The following is a 12,563-nucleotide window of genomic DNA, read 5'->3' on the forward strand; positions in this document are numbered from 1 at the left end:
ATGCTAAATGATGCAACTTTGCTGAATTGATGGAAAGAAAAGTCTTTGTCACATGTTTAGGCAAAATCTCACAAATCCCACCATTACCTTAGAGGGGAGGTTTCCAATTCTCTTTAAAAGGAAACGCCACTCGATTCAAGAACGAACGTTGATACCGTCATGTTACACTCATTCATTCATTATTTCAAACAGTATTTCTTCAAAGCAGTTATGACACACAAAAAAGCATACTGTGTGAAGTGCTTAACAGCGGCTTTTCTCCACTAAGCACAGAACTTTTTTCTGTCTTTTCCCATGCTAATGTGACTCTATAGATAGAACATCACAGAAACTTCACCATTTGGGACTTTAAGGAGTCAAGTTATTTAATAAGTCAAATACTGCTTAGCTACAATAATAAGGCCTAGTTAGCGTGATGATTAGCTTCCAACCAAACACTGGCAATTCTCCCTCAGGCTATCAAGGCTTCTAGTTAAAAATCCTAAATTACGCCTGTGCAGTGTTCACTCCAAACCCCTCCTGAAAACACGAGGGGTTTTAAATCAACTGTATCTTCCCAGCAGTTACAAGAAAATCCCTTGTGTAAATCTGTGAGTTTGTGTAAGCTATTGATGGGATGATTATATGATTTTATAGTGGATCGTGACAAAAATGTATAACAAGCTGATCGCGGTTAACTTCAATTATTAAAATTAAAAGGAATATACACTGAAATACAGGAACTATCATGTAAAAAATAACCGATTCAGATCATTCTAAAACAATATAATCCTTTATATTATATAAACTGGGGGAATTTATAATTTATAAATACCGATTGTTTGTTTTTTATTAAATGGATGTTCACTGAAAAATATATATATGTGTCCAGTCTTTGAAGCAATACAAACAATCTTAATGTATCTTTCAGAATTGGGTTACAAAGTTGTAATTATCGCAATTATTTCTAAGTTTAAAGACATTTTTTCTATTCTCCTATTTTTAGTGCATACCAGGGGCTGGTTGAGGTAAAGACATTTTAAAGTTAGTTTAAATAGTGACAACAGTATCACATTCAAGCATTTTCCATAATAACGAAAAGTTATACGGTAGGAAGCACTTTTGATTGGGACATTTTCGCAGTGTCTGTGCCTTTGGATTACCACCATCAGGCTTCCGTATCTCATTGTGACACCGGAGGAACATTTGTTTTTGTCGAACAATCCCAGAGAAGAACGTTTAAGGAAATATTTTGGGCACTATGACAGTTGCAGCTTTATTGTAACTGGTCAAACATAAAAATAACTTCTACTCATTCAATTAATGCAAATAAAACTACATTTCTGCAAAGCTCCACAGTGGGAGCAACAGAGAGCAGAGAGAAAAACAGATGTTATGTTAGTGACTGTGCGTGCAATAAACTTTTTCATAAGACTATCAAAATGCCTGTTCAACAAGAATAAACTTGCCTCAGTTTCCCTCCACCCTCTGTACGCAGCCAACGATTGTTTATTAGGTACACAAAGCATAACTTAACAACTTCACTGTGTAACATCTCGTGTTTTTGTAAATATATTTTATTTATATCTTTAATATAAATTAAGCAGATTTTTTTTCAGTTCAATCAAAATGGTATTCACTTTCAAAAGTAAAATACTAAAAAATGAATTGCTTCACTAAAAGTTTTCATAGTATTCAATTAACTAGAATCTTTTAATTATTATAAAATTATAAAAAATAAACAATGCTAAAAAAAACACATTTTAAGAATTAGATTCTACATTGTTGGTTTGGAAAAAGATTGTTTTAGGGCACAATACCCACTTATTTTTGTGACTTCCAAGTGTATATATCTTGTCTCTAGGTCCTATGCATAATGTATGTTTAATGTTTAAAAAAGAAGATGCTTTAAATGTAGGCTCTTCTTTAAATGAGTGTGTTCCTTTTCATCTTTCGCCCTACATTTTCAAATGTAAGCATAGAGCTGTGACAGAAATTCTCCCAATATGCTTAAAGGTGGGGTGTGTAATTTATTTCAGAAACACTTTTTGTATATTCCATGGAATGCTCTTAACATCCCGATAGCAATGAATATATTAAATGCTTTGACAACAAATCCATAAAAAAATGTAATCTGTGGAAGTAGTACTGTAAAAAGCACGACCAATCATCTGAGCCGGCCCGGCTAAAATAACTGGATGGCCTACCTGCCTGTCAGCCTTCCATCTGCACAGACTTATCTCGTGCCCTCATTGGTCATGTGCGCGTTCGTGTGTGTTGGAGGAGGGGCTCTGTAAGGAAGTCTGAAGGAAGGCAGATTTCTTCCGGTTGGGTACTTTCAAATTCTAGCGCACTCGAGCTGGTTTCTCCAAAATTACATACCCCACCTTTAAATGTTTGAGGTAGTTTAGAAACAGTTACATCACTACACCGTTTTTTGGCCAGAAAGGTATAAGGGAATTTTTCATCGACTGCAAAATTGCAAGTTCAAAAAAAAAAAAAAAGTATTTAAAAAAACAGCAACAACAACCACAACAATACAGCAACAAGGATCAGTCAATATTCCATTATCAGATTTTTCCCAAAAATTGATTTTGGGAAATGTAACTGTGTTCCTGAAAAACCGTTGGACTGCCTTTCAAAAGACCAAGGGTCACATCATGTAAATGTGTTCGCAATCTGCTTCTAACATGAGCAATGTGCCAGGTCAAAATAAAGAAACAGCTCAAAGAAATTCTTTTAAAAAAGATGTGTGGAAATAATTAAACAAAAGAGGAACCATATATTTTTCCTATGTCAAAGACGTACTACCAGAGGATTAATAGGTTAAGGTGCGTTGTGGGAAACAGTCTTTGGATGTATCACTTGCAAGAAAGGTATGCACAGCTATCGCAAAGTCATATTTCATCTTTAAATTTGACTAATGCTTCACGTCAGGTAAAGCAACAGGAGGATCAGATTTGATGTTACTGACTCTCCAGTTGTTACACTTGAAAGCAGGAGCTGCTACCATAATGGAATACACATAATAGCAGCAGGAAATGAGGCACTCTGTACTACGTTACGCTGCATCTTATATGTTCTTCCTATATTTGTTCCACCTTGCTGTCAACGATGCTATGCGACGTGTGTGCAGCAGAGAAAGGAGCACATTTAAACAGCGCAATGCATACCTGCATAAACATTTCAATATGTTGCAGCAGCTAGCATCGCGTTATCTCTATGAATGGTACATGATGCGGCACGCGGGTAGACCTTCACATACACCACTGACAGCGGAGAGCCAAGGTAAGATGACAGTCATATATCCCACTGTCGTGCTGCATAAACACAAGCTAGTTTCAAATTGTGACCGGTGAGTCCCCGACGTCTGCGGTGTTCTAGAAGCTTAGCAGCCTAATATTACATAAATATAACCGGAACCCAAATCATGTTAGCAACCCCGTTTGTTTCATCCTCCGCAGCCCCAAAATAAACAGCCTACTCACGCTTCGTGCTGCTAACGCAAAGTTAGGGTTTCCGGATACACTGGAATCTTCTCTGCCACTTCACTTCAAAACACAGATGACTGTTTTCCCCCGTGTCGTCGCTGGCGTTGGAGAAAAAAAATGAGCAGAGAGCTGAGAGCGTTTGTACGGTCGGATGTACTGCAGTGTCCACAGACTGCTGTCGCTTTCTTCTTCGTCCGCAGAAACTGTCGACCGGTCGGTGAGAAGGTGTAGCATTAGCGCCGCGGAGTGGTATGGAGTCAGTGCAGGTCCAGTGCACTACTTTTTTGTTTACCAATTTAACCAAAGAACACGATGGATAGTGTACATATAACGATATATATATTATACAATAACAAATAGGGATATCACACTAAGAGAAATTATATAACAGCACATACAGATATTTCGTGTCTTCTTGATAGTCCAACAAATTAGTAAATAATTGCACTGTTTTGACAAAAACGAATAAAAACATTTAGGCTAATGTAAAAAAAAACATTATGAGATGTATTGTAAGTAAAATATTTGTTAAGAACCACATTTTTTCAAGTATGTGTTAAACGGTTTATGAGTATTTATTACAGCAAAAATATGTCGTGCTTATTTATTTATTTAATTGTGTCTGTTTTAGTGATTGACAGGGTCATATTTATGAACAACCATATTCACTGTTTAGTATCAATGAAAAAAAGCATTAAGACCTTCTTAGAGATACGGAAAAGTGTCATAGTAGACGTTTACAAAACGATATATAGAAGAAACACTAAAAGTGTGCACTATTGGTGAAAATAAAGAACGTGAGATTAATTTCCAAATGTTTCAAAGATTGTCACATGTTTTTATTTATGAATTGAATTCATTAATAATAAAAGCTTACTAGGCCAATAGCAACATAAACATGCCCTATAAGTAAATACACCATATGCATTTAGTTTAATACTTTGAATGGAATGCAGAAAAAAAAAGCATCAGTTTCACACACAAATGAGCACAATTTTAAATTGGTGAAATGTCAGTTTATGTAAAAAATGGGATGACATGTATTTCATACAAATTTCCAATATACAGTCAGGGTATAAAATGACTCAGCCAGCATAGCAAAGACTAAACTCATATAGGTAGAGGCACTTTAATATCACATAATTTGTAATAGAATGGAGAAAGTATACACATCATTTTTATTTTAATATTAACATAAATTATGTTCCCAATTTTATTCAACTTAAAACCATAAAGTCTAAAGTGTTTGAGGCCCTTTCTGTTTAATAAAATATCAAATATAATACATATACAAATATGATCAAATAGCTATTTATGGCACGCATGCATCAAATTTGCTCTGTTTGATTATGGAATGTAAGAGTTTTGATAAAATAACTGACTAACAGTGAGACTCTTTTCCACATATCTGTCATATTGTATGGACAGATCACATTAGACAAGACGTAGTGTTTACTCTGGTTGGCTGCTTACAGCTCGGCTCCAGCAGAGGGCCCCAGAGTCTTTATTTTGGCATGGTAATGAGGGTGTTTTAATTTTTCTTTGTCTAAAGGCCCAGATACACCGGCCCGAAATCGGCAGTAAATGGGAGTCGGGCCAAACATGAGCGTGGGCACGCCCTATTCGGAGTGGTGTGCGCCGCACCGTCGGGTCTTTTCTGCCGACCTGACGCCTTTTCTTGCCGATTCAACATGTTGAATCGGCGTCGGGAACACCACCGGAAGTCGGACAAAGGGATAACACTGATTGGCTGTTCAGCTAGCGAATCAGTGCAAGAGAAGCGTTAACGGAAGTGAGGGAGGTAAACAAATTATTTAAAATGGAAGATGGAACACACACGGACGGCTATTTCACCTCATCGGTTTATAAAGCTCCTGTTCGTTCATGTTTTCAATGGACGATGTCACGATTCTCATGTTATGTCACGTTTATAGTTTTGTAGGTTTGGGTGTTTTTTGCTGTTTTCCATGTCATGTTTTCCTTTGGGTTATTGTCTGGTCCTTTCCCCTGTGTTTTTCATCTTGTCATTAGTTTCCCTGGTGTGTCTAATTGTCTGATTATGTTCACCTGGGCCCCTGTGTTTTCTCCTCCCTCCTCACCTGTGTCTTATTGTGGGATTGAGTCTGGTGTGTATTTAAGTTCTGGGTTGTCTGTCTGTCTTGGTCGGTTCGTCTTGTTCCCTGACTAGTTCTGCGGTGAGTGTTCTGTTTGTCATTGTATATATATACCTCATAGCCTTGAAATAAAGGAAGTTTCAGTTTATATCTGCATTTGGGTCCTGCTTGTTTCACAAACCGTGACAGTACGAACCGACCTTAAAATGGACCCAGCAGATCTTTTGAAGCTACAGGCGGAACGTCTTGAATATTCTCTGGAGTATATTTTTTATACGTGGAAAGGCGCCTCATCTAGACGGAGTAGAGAGGCTGCGTTGAAGGAGGCACGTCAGGAGGTTGCTCGCAAGCCCTGGCTCTGGAGCTTGTTGCCCGAGTGGCTTAGGATTTTTTCACGTAGCCCTGAGAGCCAGTCCTCATTTTCTGACCCTTTCTTGGGGTCTGGTCTGGAGTTTGGGGGTCCACGAAGCCTCCAAAAAACTCCTAAGAGACGCAAGGCCAGGGTTCCGCGCCCAACAGCCATGGTTCCGGCTCCAGCGCCAGACCCAGCAGCCGTTGCTCCGTGCTCCAGTGCCGGCCCATGCAGCTTTCCTTCTATACTCCATTACCTGGCTTACACAGCCAGGGTCCAGGCTTCTGCTCCGCGCCCAGCAGCCAGGGTTCCGGCTCCAGAACCGGACCTTACAGCCATGTTTCCGGCTCCAGAACCGGACCTTACAGCCATGTTTCCGGCTCCAGAACCGGACCTTACAGCCATGTTCCCGGTTTCAGTGCCGGCTCCAGTAACCATGTTCCCGACTCCGGCCCCTCGTCACCTGCTGACTCATCGGCCGACGCCAGCTCCTCGAGTCCTGTCGGCGTACCGGCCGACTCCAGCACCTCGTCTCCTGTTGGCTGTCCGTCCGACGCCAGCTCCCCATGGCCTGTCAGCATACCGGCCGACTCCAGCACCTCGTCTCCGGTTGGCTGTCCGTCCGACGCCAGCTCCCCGTGTCCTGATGGCTGCTCGTCCGACGCCAGCTCCCCGTGTCTTGTCGGCATACCGGCCGACTCCAGCACCTCGTCTCCGGTTGGCTGTCCGTCCGACGCCAGCTCCCCGTGTCCTGATGGCTGCTCGTCCGACGCCAGCTCCCCGTGTCCTGTCGGCATACCGGCCGACTCCGGCACCTCGTCTCCGGTTGGCTGTCCGTCCGACGCCAGCTCCCCGTGTCCTGATGGCTGTCCGTCCGACGCCAGCTCCCCGTGTCCTGTCAGCATACCGGCCGATTCCAGCACCTCGTCTCCGGTTGGCTGTCTGTCCGATGCCAACTCCATGTCGTGTCCCGTTGGAGGTCCCGCAGACTACTCTTCTGCCGGGGGTCCTGCCAACCCCATGTCCTGAGCCGTTGGAGGTCCCGCAGACTGCTCTTCTGCCGGGGGTCCTGCCAACTCCATGTCTTGCAACGTTGGAGGTCCCGCAGACTACTCTTCTGCCGGGGGTCCTGCCAACCCCATGTCCTGTGCCGTTGGAGGTCCCGCAGACTACTCTTCTGCCGGGGGTCCTGCCAACTCCATGTCTGGTCCCGTTGGAGGTCCCGCAGACTACTCTTCTGCCGGGGGTCCTGCCAACTCCATGTCTGGTCCCGTTGGAGGTCCCGCAGACTACTCTTCTGCCGGGGGTCCTGCCAACCCCATGTCCTGTGCCGTTGGAGGTCCCGCAGATTACTCTTCTGCCGGGGGGCCTGCCAACTCCATGTCATGTCCCGTTGGAGGTCCCGCAGACTACTCTTCTGCCGGGGGTCCTGCCAACCCCATGTCCTGAGCCGTTGGAGGTCCCGCAGACTGCTCTTCTGCCGGGGGTCCTGCCAACTCCATGTCGTGTCCCGTTGGAGGTCCCGCAGACTACTCTTCTGCCGGGGGTCCTGCCAACCCCATGTCCTGAGCTGTTGGAGGTCCCGCAGACTGCTCTTCTGCCGGGGGTCCTGCCAACTCCATGTCCTGTCGCGTTGGGGATTCCGCCGACTGCTCTCCTGCCGGGGGTCCTGCCGATCCTGTGTCCTCTTCCATGGGGGATCTTGCCGACACCGGCTCCTGACCGGCCTCCGGGGGTGTCTGGTCTTCACCCCTCCTCGGACTCTGCCTTGCCCCCGGGCCGTCCGCCCGAGATCCCCTCCATGGACTCTGCCTTGCCCCCGGGCCGTCCGCCCGAATTCCCCTTTTTGAACTCTGCCTTGCCCCCGGGCCGTCCGCCCGAATTCCCCTTTTTTGAACTCTGCCTTGCCCCCGGGCCGTCCGCCCGAGACCCGTCCTCCAGACCCCCTCCAACCACCCTGCTGGATTTTTTTTTTTTTTTTGGGACGTCTGGAATCCGTCCCTTGAGGGGGGGGTTATGTCACGATTCTCATGTTATGTCACGTTTATAGTTTTGTAGGTTTGGGTGTTTTTTGCTGTTTTCCATGTCATGTTTTCCTTTGGGTTATTGTCTGGTCCTTTCCCCTGTGTTTTTCCTCTTGTCATTAGTTTCCCTGGTGTGTCTAATTGTCTGATTATGTTCACCTGGGCCCCTGTGTTTTCTCCTCCCTCCTCACCTGTGTCTTATTGTGGGATTGAGTGTGGTGTGTATTTAAGTTCTGGGTTGTCTGTCTGTCTTGGTCGGTTCGTCTTGTTCCCTGACTAGTTCTGCGGTGAGTGTTCTGTTTGTCATTGTATATATATACCTCATAGCCTTGAAATAAAGGAAGTTTCAGTTTATATCTGCATTTGGGTCCTGCTTGTTTCACAAACCGTGACAGACGAGAGTGAAAATGGAAAGAAAGACGCTATTTGTTGTTTGTTTATATCACTAAGTCTGTTCTTCTTCTCTGTCTTCCGGTTGTTCCGGTTGTTGCCTCTTTTGAATGATGAATACACACTACCACCGCCTGCTGGTAAGGAGAGTTATTGCCACTCACGCATACGCAGTTCATACGTGCTCGGCTCGGATTTGCGGTGTGTTCCAGTGCGCGAAGTCGGCAAATACGCAGGAGAGTCCGGCGACGCAACAGTCCGCGACGGCATCGGCGACTTCTCAGGTGACTGGTCGGTGTATCTGGGCCTTAACACCTCGCCTCTAATCCAATTTGCCTGCCAGTACCGGTTTGATGTTGTGCCTCCAACATCTTAAAGTGGCAATTCTTATATGGTTGGATGTTTAAAACTATTAGATTATATTTTATGTTTTTTACTTTCACCTTTAATAATTTTACAGACACAACATAAAGATGGCGACTACAGAGCTGAAATACAAAAACATATTTCAACATGTTCTTACTGATCTATAGCTTCTGTATTATGTATATCTTTATTTTATCTTAATTAATTGTATGTCTTTCTTTTTTATTAATGTATGTATGTTTTTTTTATGATTATTATTTGTATTCTTAATATCATTCTTAATAATATTATTATTTGTATTATTGTTATTATTATTATTATATGGTAAGACATTTTTATTATAAGCCTTCGGTTGTTGGCTAAATGGTTATTCCATTCAGCATTCTCTTAGTCACGTTCCTCGTTTTGTGATGCTGTTATCAGACTACTATGCAATACATTTTTCTTTATTTAGTGGGAATGCTGTTAACAGCATTCCAACTAACTGTTCTTCTACGCACGAAAAGTTTATTATTCCGCCGACTTATTTTGCCGCGCTTTTTCTCCCGCATTGAACATCGCAAAAACCCCGATCAAACATCAAAACGTTCAGCTCGGTCGGGAATCGATGGCAGAGTGCGTGATGTCAGAGTTAGACTGGAGGACAGTTTGAAATTTGCCTTCATATTTTTTTTTTAAACTGCCATAATTCCCAAACCCTACATTCCTGAGACATAATTTTTGAAGAAAAACGTAGGAAAACATCCCGTAGCTTGAAAAATGACAAATAATTATGCAAAAAATAATTAAACAAAGTGCCTCTTGAGGGCATGAAGTGACAAAAACGTTCAACATGTCTTCATTAAAGCCCATTGTAATTTCAGGCAGATTTTTCCTCACAGCAGCAGCCGCACACCTTTAGTTAAACTGCCAAAAAGGCCACATTATTAACCCGAAAGTACACAAAAATTACACTTCAGATACTCAACTTCCTTGACATGCTTCACGTTTTGAAATTTCACAGATATCTGTTACGGTTCTTCCACAAAACGTTCACATGTAAGAGGTCTATCTCTCATCCAGAACAATGGAAACCTTTGATCTCTGGACGCCTCATTAGCTCAAATGCAAACACCTGTGTAATGGAACACGATGATGTCATCACTCCAACTGACATGGTCCAAGGCTCTTTCTGCATGTCAGTCTTTATGCATGACGGTGTTTTTGATAATGGATCCTGACCACTCACATTTGTACACTGTAAACAAATTATATTATTAAACAAATATATAACATAAATACAATAATACTCTAATTTAGTCTCTTTTCCAGCGCTCTTCATTGGTAACTTTAGCATTTCTGAGTGTCCTTGAACGCATCAATATTAGCAGATGCGCCAAGCCCGGGAGATTTATTCTGCTCTGACTACTGCTAGGTAAATTCGTGTATCCATAAACACCTGAAGTTTAAAGTGTCAAATGAACTCTTTTTAAAAGTATAACACACCGTTTGAGTTTGTTCTTAGACTGTTTATTGGCGTGAGAACTGATATTAATTTACACATTAAAGGAAACAGCTTCTTAGCAGCGTATCCAGTCTTAGCCCGTTAGCATTGCGCTAACGGGCTAACAGCTAGCAGCGTTGCGTTAGCCCGTTAGCATTGCGCTAACGCTGCTAGCTAAGTTAATCTCTCCCTAAACAGTTGAACTTTAAAGTCTCAAATTAACTATTTTTCAAAGTATAACACACCGTTTGAGTTTGTTCATAGACTGTTTACTGGCGTGACAACTGATATTAATTTCCCCAATAAAGGAAACAGTTTCTTAGCAGCGTATCCAGTCTTAGCCCGTTAGCATTGCGCTAACGGGCTAACAGCTAGTAGCGTTGCGTTAGCCCGTTAGCATTGCGCTAATGGGCTAACGCTGCTAGGCTGCTAGCTAACTTAATCTCTCCCTGAACAGTTGAACTTTAAAGTGTCAAATGAACTCTTTTTCAAAGTATAACACACCGTTTGAGTTCCGCTAAAGTGCCAAGCCTGTCATGTTGTTTATAGCACAGGGTTCCCATCTTAAAAAGTCTTAAATTTGATAATCAGAATTTAAGGCCTTAAAAAGGTCTTAAATATGACCAAAAAAATAAGAAAGGTCTTAAATATGATTTAGAATGTCTTAAAAATGATCGGATTCGAAAGGTACTTCTGTGTTGAGATCGCGTCTAAATGTGTTTTGGGGGAAATGTCCGGGCTGCAAAGTAACCAGTACGGTAATAGCCTTTCAGTTCCCCCCAACAATTTGTATTGAAATAAATCAACATGGAACCAGTAATCACTAACTTTGTTTCCCCCGGCCCCTTATCGGAGAACACCCAGCTAGTAACCTAGCAATCAAGCTTCAGTTAGCAGCAGTCAGAAACTCAGGTATCTTCGAATCTACTTACAAATAAATATAGGGAAGTGTAAGTAAGTTCAACCGTATTTGGTTGGAAAACATCGAATTTAGTGCTTGGTTGAAACCAGTGCAGGGGAACGTGTTTGAAGCCCGCTGCACCTTTTGCAAAATTAGCGTTTGTTTTGCTAATGTAGTGTTAGCTAGTGCAGCGTTAGCTAGTGCAGCAGCTCCCGCAACAACACCGGGGGACCTCCGGGCAACGTTTGGGTCTACGTTAACCCTAAAAGCCAAGGTGCTGTAGACGCTAAATATCGTAGCTAAACACCAATCATACAACAGCAACGATGAAATAGTGTAGCCAAGGCAGCAGAGCTCTGAATATAGCTCTTGTTACACACACAAACACACACACACACACGGGCTGCTCGATTATGGCAAAAATCATAATCACGATTATTTTGGTCAATAATTGATATCACGATTATTAAATACGATTATTCATTGACTTTGAAAACATCCATTTATTGAACTTTAAAACAATTAATAATTTGATCAGTATCTTTTTAACTGTTGATTACCCTGAACGTATAATTCAACTGAAAAACCAATACAAAAATAAATTATACATTTAAATAAATAATATCAAAATAATAAATACTAATGAACAAGATCAACAAATATTTTGGAGCGCACTTCCACAAGCTACTAAACATATATCAATAAGAGAAATAAAAATATATTAGACTAAAATTAATTAGATCAAATATGTTGTAGTGCACTGTCACAACCTAGCAAAGCAAAATTCAGTTTTTTTCGATTATGTTGTTTTCCTAATTATGGCAGGCCAAAATCGTAATTGCGATTAAAATACGATTAATTGCACAGCCCTAACACACACACACACACACACACACTTTTTGTCTAACACACTAACACAGTTCTGTACTGTTATGCTGTTATATTCAGTCATTGTTCTTATGTTGAAAATGAATACATTTACTTTACTAATACGTATTTCTTCTTTCATAGCAATTTTCCTTCATACTTTCTTTCCGTGAAAATAGGTCTTAAATTCTATTCAAAGTGGTCTTAAAAAGTCTTAAATTTGAGTAGGCGAAACCTGCAGGAACCCTGATAGCAGCTAACTGCCGTTAGCTGTTAAGAATACTTCTGTTTAGTTACCAAAGGATGCTAACAGCCAGTTATTAATGCTAACTTCAGTTTTAATTATAAAAATTGATGATCTTAATTCTACATTCAAAGCCTTACATCTTTAACATTATTTATATATTTGGAGTTTCATGCTACTTTTTAACTTAATATTCATTCATATGGAAACCATTCAGTCATCCAAATATTCGTGATTATTCACTTTCTTCTTACACATTATATTTCAGCATAAAGCATTCCCACTAGCAATTTCTTCAGGAATTGCATTCTCTAGTTTGTTTAACTATTCTCTTTGGGTTTGGTTAGCCTAG

General features: G+C 41.5%; 2 protein-coding genes across 3 annotated transcripts in view; both read right to left on the reverse strand.

Annotated features, from left to right (window-relative positions):
* Nucleotides 1-3,686, reverse strand: part of LOC307030134 (double-stranded RNA-specific editase 1-like) — a 150,400-nt gene extending 146,714 nt beyond the window's left edge. For both annotated transcript variants that reach the window (XM_079666383.1, XM_079666382.1), the window contains exon 1: nucleotides 3,468-3,686. The gene's annotated coding sequence lies outside the window, so the exon portion shown is untranslated. The remainder of the gene's footprint in view (nucleotides 1-3,467) is intronic.
* The window catches only part of LOC307030136 (double-stranded RNA-specific editase 1-like), a 392,337-nt gene that overhangs the window by 172,160 nt on the left and 207,614 nt on the right, over nucleotides 1-12,563 (reverse strand). The gene's annotated exons all lie outside the window — the stretch shown is intronic.

Source organism: Notothenia rossii, assembly GCF_949606895.1.
Source record: "Notothenia rossii genome assembly, chromosome: 2".
Classification (NCBI taxonomy): domain Eukaryota; kingdom Metazoa; phylum Chordata; class Actinopteri; order Perciformes; family Nototheniidae; genus Notothenia; species Notothenia rossii.